The sequence below is a fragment of the Oncorhynchus nerka genome, linkage group LG25, assembly GCF_034236695.1.
Source record: "Oncorhynchus nerka isolate Pitt River linkage group LG25, Oner_Uvic_2.0, whole genome shotgun sequence".
Lineage (NCBI taxonomy): Eukaryota > Metazoa > Chordata > Actinopteri > Salmoniformes > Salmonidae > Oncorhynchus > Oncorhynchus nerka.
In genome coordinates this window covers 34,350,347-34,373,189 of record NC_088420.1, presented here as the reverse complement: position 1 = coordinate 34,373,189, position 22,843 = coordinate 34,350,347, and positions in this window count along the sequence as shown.

The following is a 22,843-nucleotide window of genomic DNA, read 5'->3' as shown; positions in this document are numbered from 1 at the left end:
TATTTATAAAGCCCTTTTTTACATCAGCTGATGTCACAAAGTGCTATACAAAAACCCAGCCTAAAACCCCAAACAGCAAGCAATGCAGGTGTAGAAGCACAGTGGTGAGGAAAAACTCCCTAGAAAGGCCAAAACCTAGGAAGAAACCTAGAGAGGAACCAGGCTATGAGGGGTGGCCAGTCCTCTTCTGGCTGTGCCGGGTGGAGATTATAATAGAACGTGGCCAAGATGTTCAAATGTTCATAAATGACCAGCATGGTCAAATAATAATAATCATAGTGGTTGTCAGTGCAACAGGTCAGCACCTCAGGAGTAAATGTCAGTTGGCTTTTCATAGCCGATCATTCAGAGTACCTCTACCGCTCCTGCTGTCTCTAGAGAGTTGAAAACAGCAGTTCTGGGACAAGGTAGCAGGTCCGGTTAACAGGTCAGGATTCCATAGCCACAGGCAGAACAGTTGAAGCTGGAGCAGCAGAACAATCATGTGGACTGGGGACAGCGAGGAGTCATCAGGCCAGGTAGTCCTGAGGAATGGTCCTAGGGCTCAGGTCCTCAGAGAGAGCGAGAGAGAGAAAGAGAAAAAAAGAGAGAGAATTAGAGACAGCATACTAGAGACAGCATAAGACAGGAGAAATACTCCAGATATAACAGACTGACCCTAGCCCCTGACACATAAACTATTGCAGCATAAATACTGGAGGCTGAGACAGGGAGATTCAATGAATACAGCAAATGATCGATTACCAGTGTGATCATATACCTAAAATGTTTAAATATAATTTCAAAATGGCCTGAATATACAGTGATAATTAATTGGGCCTGTAACCTACTGCACACGCCTCAATGCTACAGAACTGATTTTAATAGGTTAATGTTGCATAGGCTTATGTCATGTTTCATAAAAATCTGAGCGGTAGATCTTGGCTTCCTTTTGGACACAGAATGTGATCTTGACTCAGGAAAGGTTGCTGACCTTTGATTCAATATTGCAACGGTCTGACCTCTAGCTCATGATGTGGCAGCAGAAGATATAATGAGGTCTGGAAGGCTGCTTGAAGCATGATGTACCAGCACGTACTGGCTGTGTCTGGAAGCTTCTGCACCTGCCCTGAGTTATATAGCCATCTCAATCACCTCAGGCCCTGTATGGAACTGCCACAACCGTGACCTGCTCTGTACATAGCAACAGCACACATAGCTAGTTTGGACTTCCTCTGATTGGATCTAACTTATATAAGCAGGTATGAACTCACTCAACCGTACACAGTTCTTTTCTAGCACATTGGCTGTTTACAGTAAACATGGTAATGGAAAGTCCTAGAATGCACAATGTGATGGAGGGCACTATAAATGCATTCATAATATGCCATTTCTTCCACAGACAGTATTATCAGTTGTCTTAATAGGACCTGATTCTCTTCAGTATGTTTGAGGGTCCGTTCAAGTGCCGCATCTCTCTCCTCACACCACAGATCAGGTGTCTGCTGCCTGCCAGGTTAATTGTATTTCATGGGCTTACGCAATGTTGTCTTAATAGCCATTAAGCAGAGCGCAAACAGTGACTTGCTGTGTGACAACAGAGCTCTGACGTGTAAGTGGGTCATGTGACCTGGTTGGGTGGTCTGGGGTCTCTGGTAGAGGGAACTGTAGGAATGATCAATGTTGCTATAAGAATCTGGAGACTTGTTTACAGTAACTGTCATCCACCTTTCTCCTCTTCTCATGTTTCTCACAAAAAACAGTCCATGTGTGTTTATGCATAATGTGTTCGTGTATACATGAATTACATATGTTTTAGGCCTAAAACCATTGAATGGTTCACAAACAATGACCAGCAGCTGAAAGATCAAATAAAGTAATGAGTATTGGACAGAGGGACTGGCACATTGTCTTTCTCTGTGTTTTCCCCTTTTGCTCCCATGGCAATGAAGCCTAGCTCTAAGGAGAAACCATGGAGATCCTGTCTTTCATGTGTCATATCCTTTTATGTAGACACGTACACCGGTAATGCCTGATCCTGTCTGCTTTTAATCTGGTGCACCAAAACTCCCCATCACACTGTAGCTCCCAAACCTAAGAGGGCATGAGTTCCTTCTCCAAATATGAATCAGAAATGTATTGAATGAGTCAATGGATAAATGGCAACTCTTGATTGAACATGTTGAAGAATGAGTGCTCTCATGCATTGTGTTTTAATTTGATTGTTTTAATTAAAAAAAGCACCTTCCTCCCAGCAAGAACATGGACCACTGTGGGACTCATTGGCATTATCACATCGCATTATTATTATTCTGACTGACTAATTCATAAATAAAGTAAAGTACACTTTTTGGGGCTGAAACTGCAGTTTGGCCTTGATCGTATCAGTTAATAATATGCTCTACCTGCAGGTAGTCACTGGTGCAGTAGCAGCTTGTGATCCAGTTCCCGAGAGGCAGAAGCAGCAGAAGCAGTGAGACACATTTAGGTCTGTCTGTGTCCTCCTAACTGTCCCACTTACTGGGATCCACTTCTCAACCTCCAAACCACAGTGGACTACATCTTTCCTTACTATGTGAGCTGTTGTGCCAGTTCAGGATGAATGTTACAAGTTTGTCCTTGGTATTTATCCTAGTTTCTTAATAGAGATTATGTTTTTGATTGTTGTTATTAACACACTGTCTTATTAGTAGTATAATATCTGATACCGTGCTTAGAAGTATCCCATCCATAAGACTTGGGTGCACATGATTTAGTCATTTACACAGACTGTCTGTTGCTTTATATGTTTGATGACATTATGAATCCCGAAGAGCCCAATTAAGACCCTTATGTTGAGGTCAAACCTAGTGATCTAGTATTTTGTCTAGTGATCAAAGGAGATCTTCACTGGCTCTCATTTCATGTAGAATAGGTATCTTGTATCCACCACTAATCTCTACCTGGCCTGTTACTACATAACATCCTCCCCTCTTATGAAAATGACTGTATGTCCAGTATGTGTATTTCATTGGATGATAGAGAACACAAATAACCCACGCAGAGGAAGCTGCCATACACTCACACATACTAAAAGGTTTTATGAGGTTTGAAAGCATCACGAGTCAACCTTTGAGACTACCTTACCTCAGACTCAAGGAGATAATTTAAGTTTGATTACTAATCTTGTAACACAGCACTGTTTGATAATGATAACGTTCGGTACCACACAAGGTTTTTGCCAATGTTATGTGGTGCTAACTTTGCAGGCTAAAGGGTTAGCAGAGGGTCCATGTACTAGTTTGATTAGATGCCTCAAACCTGCAGCTTTGAAAACACTTACTAATTAATTAGCTACAACAACATCTAATATATTCATCAAGTGTTTTACTCTATTGTGTGCATTAATGATCATTGGTCTATCTGGAGACATGCATCAAGTTTGTGTACAGTATGAATAGGTTCCCATTTGCAGGGGTTGTCATCTTCTACGAAGCGCTACATGAGTACTTCAAACTGGATTAATTAAACCTTAAAGACATAATTAAACTGGAGGTTGTGCAAAAACACCTACATTAATGTAATGCAGACATAAAGTGGATAAGGGCGATTTTAAAGAGCGAGCGACTGCACTTGGACTTGTTTTTCATCCATGCTCAATAAATGACTGAAGGCAAACAAGTTGTTTTGGCGGTATGTTTTTATGTGGGTGTTTCTTGGGTGTGTCTATGCCATTCAATCACAACAAACAAGGACAGTAGTGAGTACAGCAAGGTAAGCTAAACTAGCTTTGCTATGGAGAGAACAAAGTTTTGAAGTTGAGGACTTCCCCATCATGACTGACTCACCTTCACAAGATGGTCGGCTAAATCAGTTCAATGTGTTGGCTAAAGCCTGCGCTGACCTTGTGTTTAGCCAAGCTGACAGTAGCTGGCTAGCATAGCTTGGTGACAGCTGCAACTGGCTATCCTATCTAGCTAACATTTTCTCTGTCAAACCAGTTATGGCAAGATAGCAAGAGCCAGTGTCTGGAATGTGCTTCATAAGACTTCCGTTCTACAACACCTCACTATGACAGTAGCTTACTGTGAAAACGGTATCCAATGCTAGTTGAATGCCTGGTCTTGAGTCAGCTCAGCTGTCCTACAATGCAATTTTCTATTACCAGCAACTTTTGTCTCGTCTCTTCTTATGTCCTCTGTTAGATCTTTCCCAGGGGACAAATCCCAGAACTTCTAATATCCTTACAACAGGTGTAGGCTACATGTGGACATTGTGCAAACATACATTTATCAACAAAAGATATATAGCTGTGTTCGAATACTTATACTAACCGTACTATTTGTGACATGAATTGAGTATATTGTATGCTTATTGGTCATAGTATGGATTTAGTTAGTATGCCAAAAGTTCCCGGGTATCGAACTAAATTTGCCAAAATATGAAGTATACATGCAGAGGACACTATTTCCGTACTTTAGGGCCCATAATGCAATTCTTCAGGAAATGGGCGTTGTCGCGCCTGCTCCTGCTCTCCCTCTGGCACTCGAGGGTGCCAGACTGCCTTAATTGCGCACACCTGTCACCATCGTTACGCACACCTACTCTTCATCAGTGGTCACCATCACTTGCAGCAGCGCATCATTGGACTCACCTGGACTCCTTTAATTTGTTGATTGCCCCTCCTATAGCTGTCTGTCTTTTTGGTTAGCTCCCTGTGTCAGCATTAATGTCGTTGTGTGTTTTTGTCCAGGCGCTGTCCTGGTCCATGTCCGTTGCCATTAAATGTTCACTCCCTGTACCTGTCTCTACCAGCATCGACCCTTACAGGCGTGGCTTCACATCGTTTTCAGATTTGAAGAAAATGTTGGAAATTATACAGCCGAAGTACAACGATGACAAATGTTAAGAAAATGTTGAGAAATGTAATGAAGTAATGCCTTTTCAAATAAGTTACCTTACATATTATGTTGGCTGACAATTTGTTAGCTACGCTGTCCTTACGAACCACATAGCATATCATTACAGCAGTATGTACCGTTATGTTAGCTAGTTACTTAATGTTAGTTGGCTACTTACACATCAAACTTGCCAGTATTTTAACTACAGGTTATCTAACTATGCAACGTTTGACTTGATTATTCCCGTCATTCTTAGCTTAGTATAGTCGTTGTGTGTTATCAATGGACATTCGGGTGCTTTCAAAATTTCGTTCTGGCTATCTGCTCTGATTTCAGAGCACTCTCCTCTGAGTGTACCAGAGCACAGAATAATGAATTTACAAGGGCTCAAAACCCATTGAATATGGCCGGTGTCAGTAAACGTCGGCAAAAAAGCTAAATATATATATTTTTGCCAGCAGCACAGTTAGTCACCAACGCTCTGGATAACATGAAAACTGCCTGACCAGCTCTGCTAGGGCGAGTAAAATATTCAGAGTGTTCTCATTTGTATCTGGAAGTAGCTAGCAAGCTAGCCAATGTTAGTTTGGGTGCTTGACTGCCGTTGTTAGGTAAGAACGCTCAAATCAACCCTACTCCTAGGCCCGAGCGTCCAGTGTGAATTCACAACGGACAATTTGACAACGCTCTGAATTTACTAGCGCACTCTGGCACTGAATTTAAGAACACACCCAATGTCGTAAAATGTCTAACTAGTCATTTGTTATGCTAACTAGCAAGCAATGTCTGAGCACTGATCTAGGGATTGTGCGTTCCTGGTGTAACTTAAGCAGTTGTTGTTGCCATCCTGTACCTGTCCCGCAGGTGTGATGTTCGGATGTTCCGATCCTGTGCAGGTGTTGTTACACGTGGTCTACCGCTGCGAGGACGATCAGCTGTCTGTCCTGTCTCCCTGTAGCGCTGTCTTAGGCGTCTCACAGTACAGACATAGCAATTTATTGTAAGTCGCTCTGGATAAGAGCGTCTGCTAAATGACTTAAATGTAAATGTAAATTGCCCTGGCCACATCTGCAGTCCTCATGCCTCCTTGCAGCATGCCTATGGCACGTTCACGCAGATGAGCAGGGACCCTGGGTATCTTTCTTTTGGTGTTTTTCAGAGTAAGTAGAAAGGCCTCTTTAGTGTCCTAAGTTTTCATAACTGTGACCTTAATTGCCTACCTTCTGTAAGCTGTTAGTGTCTTAACGACTGTTCCACAGGTGCATGTTCATTAATTGTTCACGATTAATTGAACAAGCATAGGAAACGGTGTTTAAACCCTTTACAATGAAGATCTGTGAAGTTATTTGTATTTTTACATATTATCTTTGAAAGACAGGGTACTTAGTATATACTCATTAAGTATGTAGTATACCGTATGTTAGTATGGGTATTGGAACAAAGTTTATGAGGGTGTTCATGTTAATAAGATGTCATGAGATGGATTGGTAGATAAGTGGATAAGTAGGTATGATCAGATTCACCTGTAGTGAGTTAGCTAATCAGACAGGTACCTGGGGATTGGCTGTCATTTAATTTAAAAACCCTGTGTTTTGTGGTGGGATTTGAACGGAGAATGTCTCTGTGGTGGAATCTGCCTTCGATGCAGGTCTCATGTCATGGGTGACCGCACCGCACCGCACCGCACCGCACCGCACCGCACCGCACCGCACCGCACCGCACCGCACCGCACCGCACCGCACCGCACCGCACCGCACCGCACCGCACCAGTGTCTTACCGGCAAACTGGAGTGAGGAAGTGGACGGTTGTGCTGACGACGAACTCGGGCTGTGGAGCTGAGCGGTGATCTGAGAGCAGAGGACCAAGAGGCGTTTGTACAACTAATATCTCAGAGTTTTAGCTGTGCCAAGTAAGGGACGTGATTCTTCCTGTTACCCCTACACTACTTTCTCTCTCTGCTGTTTTGCCACACCACTGAAAGCAACTACTGTCGGCATCTTTCCCTGCCATCTGTCTCCCCATCATTCAGCACCAGAGGTGGGACAATCGGTGATGTTGCCAAGCAGAGTCTCAGAATGGACGCTTTCCAGGACAGGGAGCTGTGCGGATCTGAATTTTCCAGACAGGCATTTATAAAATGTTTGTGAGGATATGGTTCTCATCGGGCCCTAGATATCGAGAACCTATCCCCACCCTCTCTACATGTTGTCTTGTCTGTCTTTTCCCCACCCTATTTTTGTCCCTTAACAGGAGTCCTTTAGAAGGGTTGGTAGAGCAGGGCCAAGGTTGGGTCCAATATTGTGTGCAGTACCAGAGTGAGATTGTAATGCTATTCACCATATTGTTTGCAGTGCCTTCCCTTAGACCAGCTATATTGTTGCAGTGCTGTTACAGAATAATTCAGTGTGCAATGTGTTGCAAGCCCGATACTTACCTGCGGGAGTACGATGGAGGGTAACCTGCCTGAGGGGAGACTCTATTGTGTCAATGCAGTCTGGGAAATTGTACAGTCTGCTGTGAGACAGGGTCCAATCCATGTTAACTCATGTCTTGAAAATAAGACTTACCTTCAGCGTACTTACCTATCTTGGTCTTCTGTGTTGGGGTCAATTGCGGGTTTAGGTATAGGCGACATGGGCAGCCGCCTAGTGCGGCATCTTGTCGGGGGCGACAAGATAAATCGGGATGGTGACATTTGCGCGATCTGAATTCTATTGCTCATTTGCACGTCAATGATATGTCACCGTGTGGAGCTGTGGGTCAATTAACCTTGTCGGAGTGGGCACCCGTTTGTGAGCTGGGCAGGCTACTTCCTGGGAAGGTCTCCCACTCAGAAGTACGAGATGTGGTGGGGGTAGGTTGACCTCAGGTCTCCCCACTGGAAGCCCGAGGGAGGGGGAGTGGGGGACTCTATCAAATAGTGCACTTCTAACTTTATAGTACTAATGCAATTAGTAAAATCAGTCACACTACGAAATGCTACCTAATAAACCACAATTCATTCATAATAGTATGAATATATAGTTTCACATACATATTGTTGCATTTTTTTTTTCTGGTTTGTGCGAAATTGTTAATATAAAACCAGTCTGCACACCAAGGTGAATTGGTTTAGTCTTCACTCTTGGTTGACAGTAGTGGGGGGATGGTTACGGTATTGATGCTCAAGTGCCAAATCAACATATTTGTTTTTATTTCTTTGTTACTACTTTTGATATTTCAGTCTTATTTTTGTATACATTTATATAGTTTTAAATGTTATGATAATTGTGGTGTTCCAAATGTCTGAATAGAAATGGGTGGGTGGTGCTGAAGGGGGAAGGTTTTCCCAGGGAGCCATACAAGCTAGAACTGCCACTGGTTGGGGTTGTGTGCTGGAGAACATTAAATCCTTTGTTAGGTGGAGTTATAAGGGGTTCACACTAAACTGTGACAGAGACAAAACATGTTATACTTTAAATATCATATATATGTGCTTAAAGACAGTATGCCTACACTTACCTAGCAAATACAAATAACTGTAGAGTACAGCTTCAGCTGTCTAAACAGAACTAGAATGGCATTCTATTTGGCCAAATAAAAGGTTTTGGCTGTCTAACCACACACTGACATGCACAGCTCTCTGTGTCTTCAAGTCTCCCATTTATCTAATGTACTACAGGTTATGGACAGGTGCATGACACTCGAGCCTAGATATGACAGTGTGCCTCAAAACATGGGTCCAGTAGGCAGAGTTCAATAAGTACAGACATATGTGAGATGCAGGAGGAATTGCATTCTTCTGATACCGTTCTGTAGGCTACTGACCAATTCAAAGCTTCCTCCAGGAGGAAGCATTGTATTGGTCAGTAGCCTACAGAGTAATATGAGAAGACTGCATTTGCTGAACTTATGTAGATATTCTAAAGTGTTTTGATAACTTTCAAGCGTAACAGTTCCATGTAGAATAAATCATACTTCACATAATACTGTGGAAGCAGTGTTCTGCATTTTTTGTGGGGGCACCTTTCTGGGATACTTGATTGATGTTGTTGCTTTACTGGGATGCTTAGCAGAGGTAGACATGCTCATGTTATTTAGGTTAGTTCAGGGTGAGTTGCACACAGTGCATACTACTAGGGTAGACCGCCTCAGTGCTAACAGTATAACTCTAGTTAATAGGCACATGATTACTGTATACAATAGCTGTGGGATCAGCAGAGGCATTCAGGGACATAAATTAGGTTACTTACATTGTCTTCCAGCGCCCCTGGGATAATGTACATTTGCTGAAGCATTATGACAACTCAGCGACACAATGGTAGGAATTAAATGAGCTGGGCTTGGGTCATTGATAAGTTATTGTCTCAACGCAGCCTTATAATTCTGTGAAAGGATCCAGGAGCCCAAATGATTTGTGTATCCCATCCTCCTTATAATACAAACTTTATTTCCAGAAGGTCTCAAAATTGTCAAATGTTAGACCCACAGAGCTGCAATGGTCTCGTAGACAGTTATGGTCTAGCCTCAGAGCAGTGGGCAGCTGGGAGGAGGTGCTCTTATTCTCCATGGACTTTACAGTGTCCCAGAACTTTTTTGAGTTAGTACTACAGGATGCAAATTTCAGTTTGATGCAGGCAATGAGGCAGTGATCGCTGAGATCTTGATTGAAAACAGCAAAGGTGTATTTGGAGGGCAAATTAGTTAGGATGACATCTATGAGAGTGCCCGTGTTCACTGATTTGGGGTTGTACCTGGTACAGGGGCAGAACGACAGATTTGTACCTTGTCAGCTCGGGGATTTGAACTTGTAACCTTCCGGTTACTAGTCCGCCGCTCTAATCACTAGGCTACCCTGCATATTGATATTAGAGAGGGGCATGCATAGCCAAGTGAACATATGGGTCCAGTGAGTGGTTGGGCTGGCGACACGGCGATTCAGACAGTTAGCAGGCTAACAAGCTAACAGTTAGTAGGCCGGTGCTAAACAAGCTAGCAGCTAGTAGGGGAGCTCTGGTGCGCAGCCTTGGCACCACTCCTCCCGGCTGGATGACCCCTTTAGCCCAGACCCTCCAGAGTGCAGGCACAGGTTGAACCGGGCTGTGGGTGAGCACTGGAGATCTGGAGCATACCACTCGCACATCTCTCTTAGGCTCAATGCCCACATTCGCCAGGCACGGGCGGAGCGCAGGCAAAGGGTAAACTGCACCCTCCCAGCACAGCACGCAGCGCTGGCGCAGGATACCCTGGGCCGAAACGGCAGTACCAGAGACCAAACACAATGAGCTGGCACAACACGCCCTGGCTGGATGCCCTCTCTTGCCTGGCACTTGCGGGAGGCTGGTCTATAGTGCACCGGGCTATGAGTGCGTACTGGCGACACCGTGCGCTTGACCTCATAACATGGTGCCTGACTGCCTGACTGCGCTTCTTCCGGTAAGCACGGGGAGTTGGCTCAGGTCTATCGCCTGACTCCGCCAATCTCCCCGGAGCTAAGGTCAGGACGTGACAGGTATGAATACTTTCTGAAGGGGTAATGGCCCAAGATATCTTGGTTGACCAACACATAGATATAAAAATGCCCTCCAATGCCACAAAGTCATGTTCTTCCACCAGTGTCGTATCCTAAAGCCAGACCGATTCAAGAGCAAAGGGAAAGGGGGATACCTAGTCAGTTGTACAACTGCATGCATTCAACTAAAATGTGTCTTCAAGACCAAATCGAGACCGAGTCAAGACCGAGACCGGAAAAATGCGAGTCCAATTCAAGATCATGATTGTAATTTTGTCACATCACCACCATAATAAAAGTTGAAAATGTCCAGTATTTCTGTTAATATTTCATATTTTAGACATCCAGAATAGTGAAAAAAGACATGGTTAGGGCAAATAGTGCCAATCTGTAAATTGTTACTAACACAAACACAGTGGGGAATAATGAGGGCCTTCCACGTCTTCAGAGAAAGGCTAAGGATTTCTAAAATAATAACAATAATTCAATTATGTTTGGATTTAATCTCTGATTTTCAGTTTTTCATTGGTGGTCTCTGGAGAGAGAAATCTAGCTTGCTTAATCAGCCATTGGTTAGGCCAGGGTTTCCCAAATTCAGTTGGTTGCTGTCCTTTCAGCATCACGAGCCTGTCACACACATCCTTTGACGTGTGAGTCAATGTTGTCACTTTTGGTTATAGCGTGATAGCTATGGCATAGGCTATAATAGGTTGTGTAAGCAGTTTGGTGTTGGTTGTTTTTGTGGGTAGCATGATCCATGTGGGTGCTGTCTCTGTGAGTGGCAGCCCGAAGCTCGGCTCAGCCTCAGGCTTGTTTGATTCAGTTGGGTGCATTAAGTGATGCTATATTTCTGTTATTGTTCTTGATTTTTGAGTTTGGTATAACATGTTGGAAGATTTTGTTCTCCCACTGAAGGCCTAGGTCCCATAGCCACGGTTTGCCACTGTGCAAACATGTCTATAATAGATATAAAGACTGTTCCAATTTCCCCCGTCTCACCTTACTAATAATACTGAGCGTGCAACTTTCAACCAATTCCCCCCAATCTCCAGCGAATCAAGGAAATTCTTACGAGCACAACTAAGTTCGAGGATACTTTTCAACGAACGTAAAGCACAGTAATGTTACTAGTAAAGTTGGAGGCTAAGGTTTCAATAAGCGATAAGATATTTGTGTTTTATGAAAGGAGTGTATATATTTTTCCTGTCAATGCCATTTTATGCGCTAACTGAATGGAAGCTGATAATTACTTTATTTTTTTTACTCCACTATTCTAGGCTGGTTTCAGGAAGAAATGACGAGTCCTCACTGTCCGTGTCAAGATCTAGTAAAAGTGAATCCAACACTGAGACAGTCAGTATGTGGTCTGGAGGCTGGAATCGAGTACTACAACGTCTTCCAAACTAGGCAAATATGCAAGGTTGGTGATGGATATGTGTTTTCCATTGGTTTTCAGGGCAACGGCAGATATGGGTCTAACTGAATTGCAGTGTCATGTTTTACAATTGTTCTCCAGCCCTAAGAAATGCAAGCTTTGCTTTAACTCTTATGGTTGGGTTATCAATAACTATTTTATATTTAAATATATATATATATTTACCCTTTTTCTCCCCTATTTAGTGATGTCCCATTGCTAGTTACAGTCTTGTCCCATCGCTGCAACTCCCTTACGGACTCTGGAGAAGCGAAGGTCGAGAGACACGCATCCTCCTAAACACACCCCTGCCACGCTGCACTGCTTCTTGACACACTGTTCACTTAACCCGGAAGCCATCTGCTCCAATATGTCGAAAGAAACAGAGTACAACTGGCAACTGTGTCAGCATGCGTGCGCTCGGCCCGCGACAGGAGTCGCTAGAGCATGATGGGACAAGGACATCCCGGCCGGCCAAACCCTCCCCTAACCCGAACAACACTGGGCCAATTGTTCGCCGCCTCATGGGTCTCCAGGTCATGGCCGGCTGCGACACATCCCGGGATCGAACTGTGATGCAGTGCCTTAGACCATGTGTGTAACTCTGATTGGTTAGAGATCATCCAATCGCTGATAACTTTGTTTTGTACAACGCCCCTCATGTCCTTCATCCCACCAATTACTTCAATGTTGGCAGTCTCAGACTAAAGTATGTAGCGAACGATCAGGCTATGTCATTTGTACTATCAGAGCTTGTTAGCAGTTGGATAACACTAACCACAATGCCTTGTTGGTAGTGTTTTCAATACCCTGGAAATCTATATGTTTTAATGTTTTTCATTTCCATTTTCATCATGCAAACCCAGCACAGAGAGTGAGGCTGTTGATTTGATTGAACATCAATCTCTCATCAGTCAGGCTGTGTGGTTTCTATTTGCGTGCTGGCTGGAGAGCAGAGATTCAGATCAGAGCTCAGTGCTGCCGGTCATCACTGCTGTAGCAAGTTCAAACTGTGTTTAGTGCAATGATCCATGAGAGGATTTTATGACTTAGTTTATTTCTTATGTGCTCATGAGTGCAGTTTGTTCTTTCTCATACCTCACTGAGAACATACTTGTTTACAGAAATCATAACCTTTCATGATGAATCAACTAAAAAAATATATATAAAAAACCTGTCCTTTTTGTAGCTACAGAGTTGGTTTCAAACACACGAACAAAGCTTTTAAAAATGTTCTGATGGGCTGTGTGCACACCCACGCAGTCTTGATGGCTGCCTCTGATTGGGTACGCCATGCTAATGAGACTCAGAGGTTAGTCAAAACAGGCTGCCGGTGGATGAATATTAATGCCATCTCAGTGTCTGTTTCACGAAAGGAGAGAGTGCTTTCCACATCCATTTACTTAGGCCTTTTTCATCACTAGATGCATTGTTAGTAAACAGGAGATTGAAGGTGGCAATTGAAATGTCAAGTGCACCAGAGATCTATTTTTGTGTCCAGACTAGATGTCCTAAGTAATATTGTGTCCCACAATATTAGACAATAACTTTGAATTTTACATAAGCCTGAGCATACAGTACTGGATATATTCCAGTTCTCTAAATATAACCGACGGTGTTCTGTCTGGTGGGAAGTCATTTTGTTCTCCCTCAACCTGGTCTCATAGCATTTCATATTATTCTGTACATAAATCCGAGACGCTCCATTTAGTATGATATGTTACGTTTTGTATGGTATGTATTCATTTGTGGATATCTATCACCCATTTCATATCATATGTTACGAATTACAATTAGTACTGTATGTACCACATTTTCAAAACTTACAATATGTTACGAATTTGCAAAAAGTATGATATATTAACAATTCCTGATATGTCACTAGCGTTAGCCATTTCGCTAAAATTACCTAGTCTAGGTGTTAGGATTAAGTTTAGGAGTTAGGTTAAAGGGTTAAGATTAGGTTTAGGGTTAGGGGAAGGGTTAGTTAAAAGGCTTAAGGTTAGATGAAGGGTTAGCTAAAAGGGTTAAGGTTATGGTTCGGAGAAGGGTTAGCTAACATGCTAAGTAGTTGTAAGCTAAAAAGTAGTAAGTAGTTGAAAAGTTGTTAATTAGCTCAAATGCTAAAGTTGTCCGTGACGAGATTCAACTCTCAACCTTTGAGTTGTTAGACGTTTGAGTTATACGCCCACCCATTCACCCCAGTTTTTGCCTTAAATCATCTGTCTTATGTAACCATCCAAAACATAACATATCACACTAAATGGAGCATCTCGGATTTACATAAAGAATAATACGAAATGCTCAGAGACCAGGTTGCCTCCCTAGACCAGTGACTGTTTCAGATTATTCTTAGATTTGATTGACATGAAATATTGGCTAACAATGTTTCCTTTTCATTCAACGTGCTTGTCACCTGGAGATGTATTGACCTATACATACAGTGCCATTCTCATCCGGTCATTTCCTGGAGTTCTCCATCTTTTGTGTCCTGAGAAGGAGAGATGTCAGTAGGTGTACTGTAGTAACGCAAATGTCATAGTCTTATCATTGTTACTTTCTATGTACAGTTGAAGTTGGAAGTTTACATATACTTAGGTTGGAGTCATTAAAACCACTCCACAAATTTCTTGTTAACAAACTATAGTTTCGGCAAGTCGATTAGGACATCTACTTTGTGCATGACACAAGTAATTTTTCCAACACTTGTTTACAGACAGATTATTTGTAACGTCCGTTGTTGGTGGAAGAAGGTGAGGACCAAGGTGCAGCGTGGTATGTGTCCATATTTATTAGAATGAACAGGGAAATAACCAAAGAGAAACGACCGAAAACCGTTTTGGCTGGTGCAGACACACAATAGACAACAGAAAATAATCACCCACGAACACAATAGAAAACAGGCTACCTAAATATGGTTCTCAATCAGGGACAACGATTGACAGCTGCCTCTGATTGAGAACCATACCAGGCCAAACACAGAAATAGCTAATCATAGAAAAAGTAACATAGACAACCCCCCCAACTCATGCCCCGACCATACTAAAACAAAGACATAATAAAAGAACTAGGGTCAGAACGTGACATTATTTCACTTCATTCACTGTATCACAATTCCAGTGGGTCAGAAGTTTACATACACTAAGTTGACACTGCCTTTAAACAGCTTGGAAAATTCCAGAAATAATGTCATGGCTTTAGAAGCTTCTGAAAGGCTAATTGACATTATTTGAGTCAATTGGAGGTGTACCTGTGGATGTATTTTAAGGCCTACCTTCAAACTCAGTGCCTTTCTGCTTGACATCATGGGAAAATCAAAAGAAATCATCCAAGAGCTATGAAGAAAATGTGTAGACCTCCACAAGTCTGGTTCATCCTTGGGAGCAATTTCCAAACGCCTGAAGATTCCACATTCATCTGTACAAACAATAGTATTCAAGTATAACACCATGGGAACACACAGCCATCATACCACTCAGGAAGGAGACGCGTTCTGTCTCCTAGAGATTAACGTACTTTGGTGCGAAAAGTGCAAATCAATCACAGAACAACAGCAGAACAACCTTGTGAAGATGCTGGAGGAAATGGGTACAAAAGTATCTATATCCACAGTAAAACAAGTCCTATATCAACATAACCTGAAAGGCCGCTCAGCAAGGAAGAAGGCATTGCTCCAAAACCGCCATAGAAAAGCCAGACTACGGTTTGCAACTTTACATGGGGACAGAGATCGTACTTTTTGGAGAAATGTCCTCTGCTCTGATGAAACAAATAGAACTGTATGGTTATAACGACCATCGTTATGTTTGGAGGAAAAAGGGGGACTCTTGCAAGCCGAAGAACACCATCCCAACCGTGAAGCACGGTGGTGGCAGCATCATGTTGTGGGGGTGCTTTGCTGCAGGAGGTACTGGTGCACTTCACAAAATAGATGGCATCATGAGGTGGGAAAATTATGTGGATGAATTGAAGCAACATCTCAAGACATCAGTCAGGAAGTTAAAGCTTGGTCGCAAATGGGTCTTCCAAATGGACAATGACCCCAAGCATACTTCCAAAGTTGTTGCAAAATGGCTTAAGGACAACAAAGTCAAGGTATTGGAGTGGCCATTACAAAGCCCTGACTTCAATTCTATAGAAAATGTGTGGGCAGCACTGAAAGTGTGTGCAAGCAAGAAGGCCTACAAACATGACTCAGTTTCACCAGCTCTGTCAGGAGGAATGGGCCAGTTTCTGCCAAAATGCACCCAACTTATTGTGGGAAGCTTGTGGAAGGCTACCCGAAACGTTTTACCCAAGTTAAACCATTTAAAGGCAATACTACTTGAGTGTATGTGAACTTCTGACCCACTTGGAATGTGATGAAAGAAATAAAAGCTGAAATAAATAATTCTCTCTACTATTATTCTGACATTTCACATTCTTAAAATAAAGTGGTGATCCTAACTGACCTAAGAAAGGGATTTTTTTTACTAGGATTAAGTGTCAGGAATTGTGAAAAACTGAGTTTAAGTGTATTCGGCTAAGGTGTATGTAAATTGCCGACTTCAACTGTGTACCTGGCCTGCGCGCCAGGAATAGGTGTGGCCAAATGTATTTAAGTGGCAGTTTGGAGTTGGTCTAGTTAGTTCACTTTTGGGTAACTCAATGGGAGGCTGTATCTGAAGCCTCATAAACCCCACCGGTGCTTTATTGGTTAAGAGGTTTTGCCTGATGAGAGGCTTTTTCTTTTGAATGCTGACATTTTGCAGTCAGAACATTAAATATATATTTGTAAATATCACCATCATCTTTGAAACACCAGCGCTGTGTAAATAAATCCAACACTCATTTGCACCTCTACCTGCCTGCCTCCTGCTGAATGTTGTCCTTAGGACTGCTGGAAGGACCCTATTTTACGCTGATACAGCAAAGCGGAGATTTCGCACCCAAAGCTACAGATTTCGCACCCACTTGCACGATGATCTCGGAGTCTTTGCATTTGAACTTTGTTTATTGTGATATAGCGTGATATAAGCAGATTGAGGGTCCAAGTGGCTATTCCTGTGAGTGGTCAGGAGTGAGTGTGTATTTTTATACATTGGGTATGCATGTACCTGTATTAGTGTGTTTGTGTGAAATTGTGTTTCCTGCTAGCAATACTGTATAAATGTGTTTGTGTGTTTGATTTCACTCCTCAAGGTCAGGGCTCCCATTTAAAAGCATGGTATGGCAGGTACTTTACAAAGCCTTGGCTATGTGGGGAGGTTTGTGTACATGTCTCGCTCTGATTGAATCAGAGCTGACATTCTGTCTGAGAGTGGGGAACCATAGACATGGTCCCATGAAGGCAGGAATCTCACTGCATTGGGAAGCTGCTGGCATCTCAATAGGCATATCTGACTAAAATACAGCATGAGAGTGTGGCAATTGGTCTCTAATTGTCTAAACTTAAGCTAATTAGGGAAAACATGGTCGCTGGCAGTGGAAACACACCCACAGAGTGCTTTGTCACTACCAAGCCGTTGCTCAATGGAAGGTACACACTGTCATTATGGCGTAAATCAGGGGTGTACATGGGTGATAAGCCTTGATCCTTATAACTTCCTCGTTCCTCTTTGGAATTACATAGTCTCCTTATACAGGCAAAACCGTATTCCCTCAGTATTAATGTGATGGTGCAGCATTTCAGGTTCAGTTAATGTAGTCAATGAAGTTGATTCAACAGACCATGCCCCAAGACTAAAGTAGCACACATGAATCGTTACAGTTACTGTAGTTGTTATATTGACTCAATTTGGCTATTAAGGTTAATCAGGTCAAATTGTTCTGACGGCAAACATGAGACACAGGAACATTAGTGAGACACAATATATGACAGATCATCAAATGACGTGTACATAGTATGTGACATACTCTCATTGTTTGTTGTAATGATTGGCCTATATACTGTGACACTACTGTGTTACTCACTGATTGCATGACATCATGTCATCAGATAAATAGCTCATGAAATGGTGCCCTCACTGAGGCACGCTGACGGTGCATGTATGAAGCCATTATCTCATTGCATCATCCTGAGAAGCATCCCAGAGGCATGTATATGGCCACTATCACTAACTGTCCTCTCCTTAGAGCAGCACTAAGTGCCCTGACCCCCATGACTGATCTCCCAACTTCCACATACCTTCCTGCTGTTTACTCACTGCAAAGACACTGTTACTGTTTCCATACAGTTTTTTTCCCAGATACGTGTGTGTCAGGCATGCAAGTTATTTTGTATGCTTGTAGGAAATGACCTTTAGAGACCTCAGTGATCTGCTGCCCCGTTAGTGTGAGGATCGCATACAAGGACTGTCATGGAAACATTATTTTAGGCGAATGGAATCAGGAAGAGATACAACCTTACATTTGTGTGGTTGGAAAAATCATTTGAATGTTGACACCAATGCTCTTGGCTTTTGTATATTGTGTACACTTTATGTATTTGCATTGCATTTTCATTGGGATATTACATTTTTCATATCACAAACGGTATTTCTACAAGTTTCTTTTAACAGGATGTCACATTCATGTATGGTCCATGTGTAGTCAGCATGTTTCCTGCAGTAGTAGCAGCTTGGTGTATGCTTCCCTCTCCTGGTTAGTTTTATGTCTATGGACAGAAATAGTTCGATATCCTATATAGGCTATTATTAACCACAACCCTAGTGCTTTCAACTAATAAACATTTTCATATAGCTATAACTTTTCATTATTCGCTGGTGGAAAGGATTTCTTCTTGAAGGAAAATGAACGTCAATCACAGTGTTATGTTTGATAAAAGCCATTCGATTGGGTTCATGTGTCCTTAGTTTGTGTTTATCTGTGTGACTGTAACAGGCCATCTCTTTGATAGCAAGGTGTCCATTCACACAGCTAGGGCCCTTTGGTGCAGGGCAGGAGACCTGTTGGCACCTGAGGCTTTGTGACCACAGCATAAAATAACCTGTGGGCATGTGTGGCCCCATACAGCAGAACAGGAAAAGTTTAAACAACAGCATTTAGATAAATGGAACTTGCACAGATAACAAGCAATTAGGCTCAAAGGGTGTCTGAGAATGTTGGTTTCCAAATGCTTTTCATATCACCTTTTATGTTTGCTTTAGATCTCTCTGGTACAAATAAGAGTCTACTTCGCCACACCACCAATAGTACACACACACATATGATATTAGTTGTAGTAATTAGCATATTATGAATGTGCTACACATCGCAGGGACTGTACTCATGATGAACGTTAGGATGCATTGTGAGACCCTTTTTCTCGCTATGCTATTTTAGGAGACACAAATGCCTTACGGCAAATATCACATGAATATGGATAGTGTGCTCTGCTGTTCATAGTGGGTAGATACAGATAAGGTAACTGCCAAAATAAAGGAAACACTTGAGTAAATGAAAAATTTAAAACAGTTGCTTCCACACAGGTGTGGTTCCTGAGTTAAAGGGATACTTCTGGATTTTGACAATGAGGCCCTTTATCTATTGACCCAGAGTTTGATGAAACTTGTGGATAACATTTTTGTCTCTCCGTGCAGTTTAAAGGAAGTTGCTAACTAGCGCTTGTGCAATTCCAGTCATTGCCCTACCGCTAGTTAGAATTGGCTCACGAAACTACCTCTAACTTCCTTCATACTGGAGACAGAGACGTAAAAATGGTATCTACGAGTTTCTGACTCATTGCCAAAATCCCCAAGCATCCCTTTAAGCAATTAACATCCTGTCATGCTTAGGGTTATGTATAAAAATGCCCAGTTGCACATTATTTTGGCTACTAAGGCAAGAAGAAGAGATCTTAGTGACTTTGAAAGAGGGGTTTCAAAGGAGCATATAGGGTTTAAAGGGCGTGTGTGTGCGTGTGTGCGTGCGTGCATTCAATAGACACTCAACCAGAGTTAATGGGATTTTTCAAAACTACTATAATGATGCAAATACATATTTTGAAACTGTATGAAATGACTGCCATAGTGGCATTTTCACTGTTTATACACATGGTAGATGTTTATAGAGCATTATATACTACAGGCACTGCAGCATCAATTTGAGTGCCAATGAATGAATAACTACAGCCATTGAAAACCCATGGCCCTTTTTATCCAAAGAGGTCAGAACACCAATAGCGGAGAGCATTTTATAAAGAGGGAATAATATTGTGGGTAAAGCCACGCTTCCTGAGAACATCTTAAATTGCCGATGAATTAGGATTTTGCATCTATTAAATCTTATCTTCCACTGTGGAGGATATTGCTTCTCTTCTAATTTCCAAATAGATCAAGTATTTCGCTGCTAGAATTGATTAATGACGCAAATAGGCATTCATTATAGATTATATGAATATGTATTTGTTTAAAAAATAGTATATATTTGCTGTTAAGTTAAATTATAGGCACATTCTGAGGGACCAGTTGAGAGATTACCAAATGTGGGGAAATGGTGAGAAATTAATAAGTGTAAATTAGTCTAAATGAATTTTGCTTTGAATGATCATTGAACTGCTTTGGTAAATAGGTAACTCAGTGTCATAATGTCTATGCCTATATAAATGTAACTAATTGCTACAATTCTACCATATTTGCATCGACAGATACATCATAAATGTGTTGACAGAGAAATTTAATTATTTACCAATTTTCACATTTTGTTGTGAGATATCTGACATTCAGGTAGCTAGGCAGTTATGCACTTATACTTTTTCATTACAGTTTTAACCTGAAAGGCCGCTCAGCAAGGAAGAAGCCACGGCTCCAAAACCGCCATAGAAAAACCAGACGACGGTTTGCAACTGCACATGGGGACAAAGATCGTACTTTTTGGAGAAATGTCCTCTGCTCTGATGAAACAAAAATAGAACTGTTTGGCCATAGTGACCATTGTTATGTATGGAGGAAAAAGGGGGAGCTTGCAAGCCGAAGAACACCATCCCAACCGTGAAGCACGGGGGTGGCAGCATCATGTTGTGGGGGTGCTTAAATGCTGCAGGAGGGAATGGTGCATGTCACAAAATAGATGGCATCATAAGGGAGTAAAATTATGTAGATATATTGAAGCAACATCTCAAGACATCAGTCAGGAAGAAAAATGCTTGGGGGACAATGACCCCAAGCATATTTCCAAAGTTGTAGCAAAATTGCTTAAGGACAACAAAGTCAAGGTATTGGAGTGGCCATCACAAAGCCCTGACCTCAATCCCATAGAAAATTTGTGGGCAGAACTGAAAAAGTGTGTGCGAGCAAGGATATCAACCTGACTCCTTTACTCCAGCTCTGTCAGGAGGAATGGGCCAAAATGCACCCAACTTATTGTGGGAAGCTTGTGGAAGGCTACCCAAAACGTTTGACCCAAGTTAAACAATTTAAAGGCAATGCTACTAAATACCAATTGAGTGTATGGAAACTTCTGACCCACTGGGAATGTGATGAAAGAAATAAAAATTAAGTTTAAATGTATTTGGCTAAGGTGTATGTAAACTTCAGACTTCAACTGTACATACACTGTTCTGCTCATAGGTTTATAGACTTTCCATTGGCAAGTAGATATGCAATCCCCAATAGATATAAGGAAAGGTGAACACAGTGGAGGAACACAACTGAGTTTATAGGTCTCAATCTATACCAAAGCAAAGATCAACGTTATTCTCTGCATCTCTGCATGTACGCAATGATGTAAAAAATACAACAAATATTTCTCTAGTGTATATTTTACATGATTTACCACTGATAAAACTATTTACAATTTTGTGCAGTTGTATTTACTGATTGACGGAAACAGTGAACACATTGCAATCTTTTCTCTTCTGATAAAAACATTGTGTTGATATTCTGTGAACAAAACACTTCACAGTGAATTTTGAATTCATTGATGACAATTGTATTTAAAGTTTTGCAAAAGCGAGTCTAAAATACAGTATGCAGGCAAGAAAATGTAAGGCAAGAAAATGATCAGACAAACTGCAAATGTGTTTAAGTATTTGCTGATTGCTGTTTTGCTATAGGTACGTTTAACCACAGTTCCAAAAAATGCTTGTACATGATTGAGTGTATTATATGGTTGGTTTGGTTGACTGTATGTTAGAGTTCTGCAGGCCTACAGTGTGTGCTGTACAGATATGTCACATCATTTTTCAAGTAATAATACATATTTTTACTTAATGCACACAAGCCCATTTTTGGGAGTGACTGTCTTATAATAGGGTGAAATGGATACAGCATGTACTTTCCATTCACCTGCATGGACTCTGCATCACTTATGATGTCCTAACATAGACAGGCTAGCCTCCTTTCCTCAGCATAGTTTGCAAGTCAATATTATTCAAATATCTATGTATATGACTTTAAATAGGCCAATTTGGGCTTGGAGCACATGCATCTTGGAAGACATGTTTATTTTGGTGAAACTCAATTTTTCAAGTCTCCTTGAGTGTCAGTGTATATCCTTGAGAAAGAGGCCAGGGGAAAATATACTTATATTTCTAAACTAGTGTGTGAATACAGCTTACAGTGGAGTAGATGCAGGATGCCTTCAGTACATTCCAAGTCCACTAGGGGGTTTACCGGTACCCTGTTGGATATCTGATTCCTCTCATCAGACTGGCCTTAGGATTGTCAGGCGCTAACTAGGGAAGGTGCTGTCTGGTGGTTTCTGTATGTACCTGAAAAAGAAAACGCTTGTATATAACTGTTCGTGGCACAACGTATTTGCATAGGAAAATCCAAGTCACTCAGTGTTGTGTACGTGCCGCACAAATAGGCATCTCCCAGTCCCAAGGTAAATCACTGTATTTTAGAGAGCCTGGCATTGAGCTTTGTGTTCTCCCAAACTCCGATTTAAATTATTACCTCATCACTTCTTAACAGGGTGCTATACTGGGCAATAAGGGCCCGGCCGGCTGTTGTAGCCTCTCTTTGTGTCTTTGAAGCGGTCTTGTTCTTCTCCACTAGATGATGTGAGTTGGAGGGCTCGAGCTGATGCAAAGTGACGTGTCTCCCCATCACAGGAGCAGAGCTGTGGATGGGTCTCACTCGCTTCCCCCGCACTGGGCTGTTTTTGTTCGCCGGAGC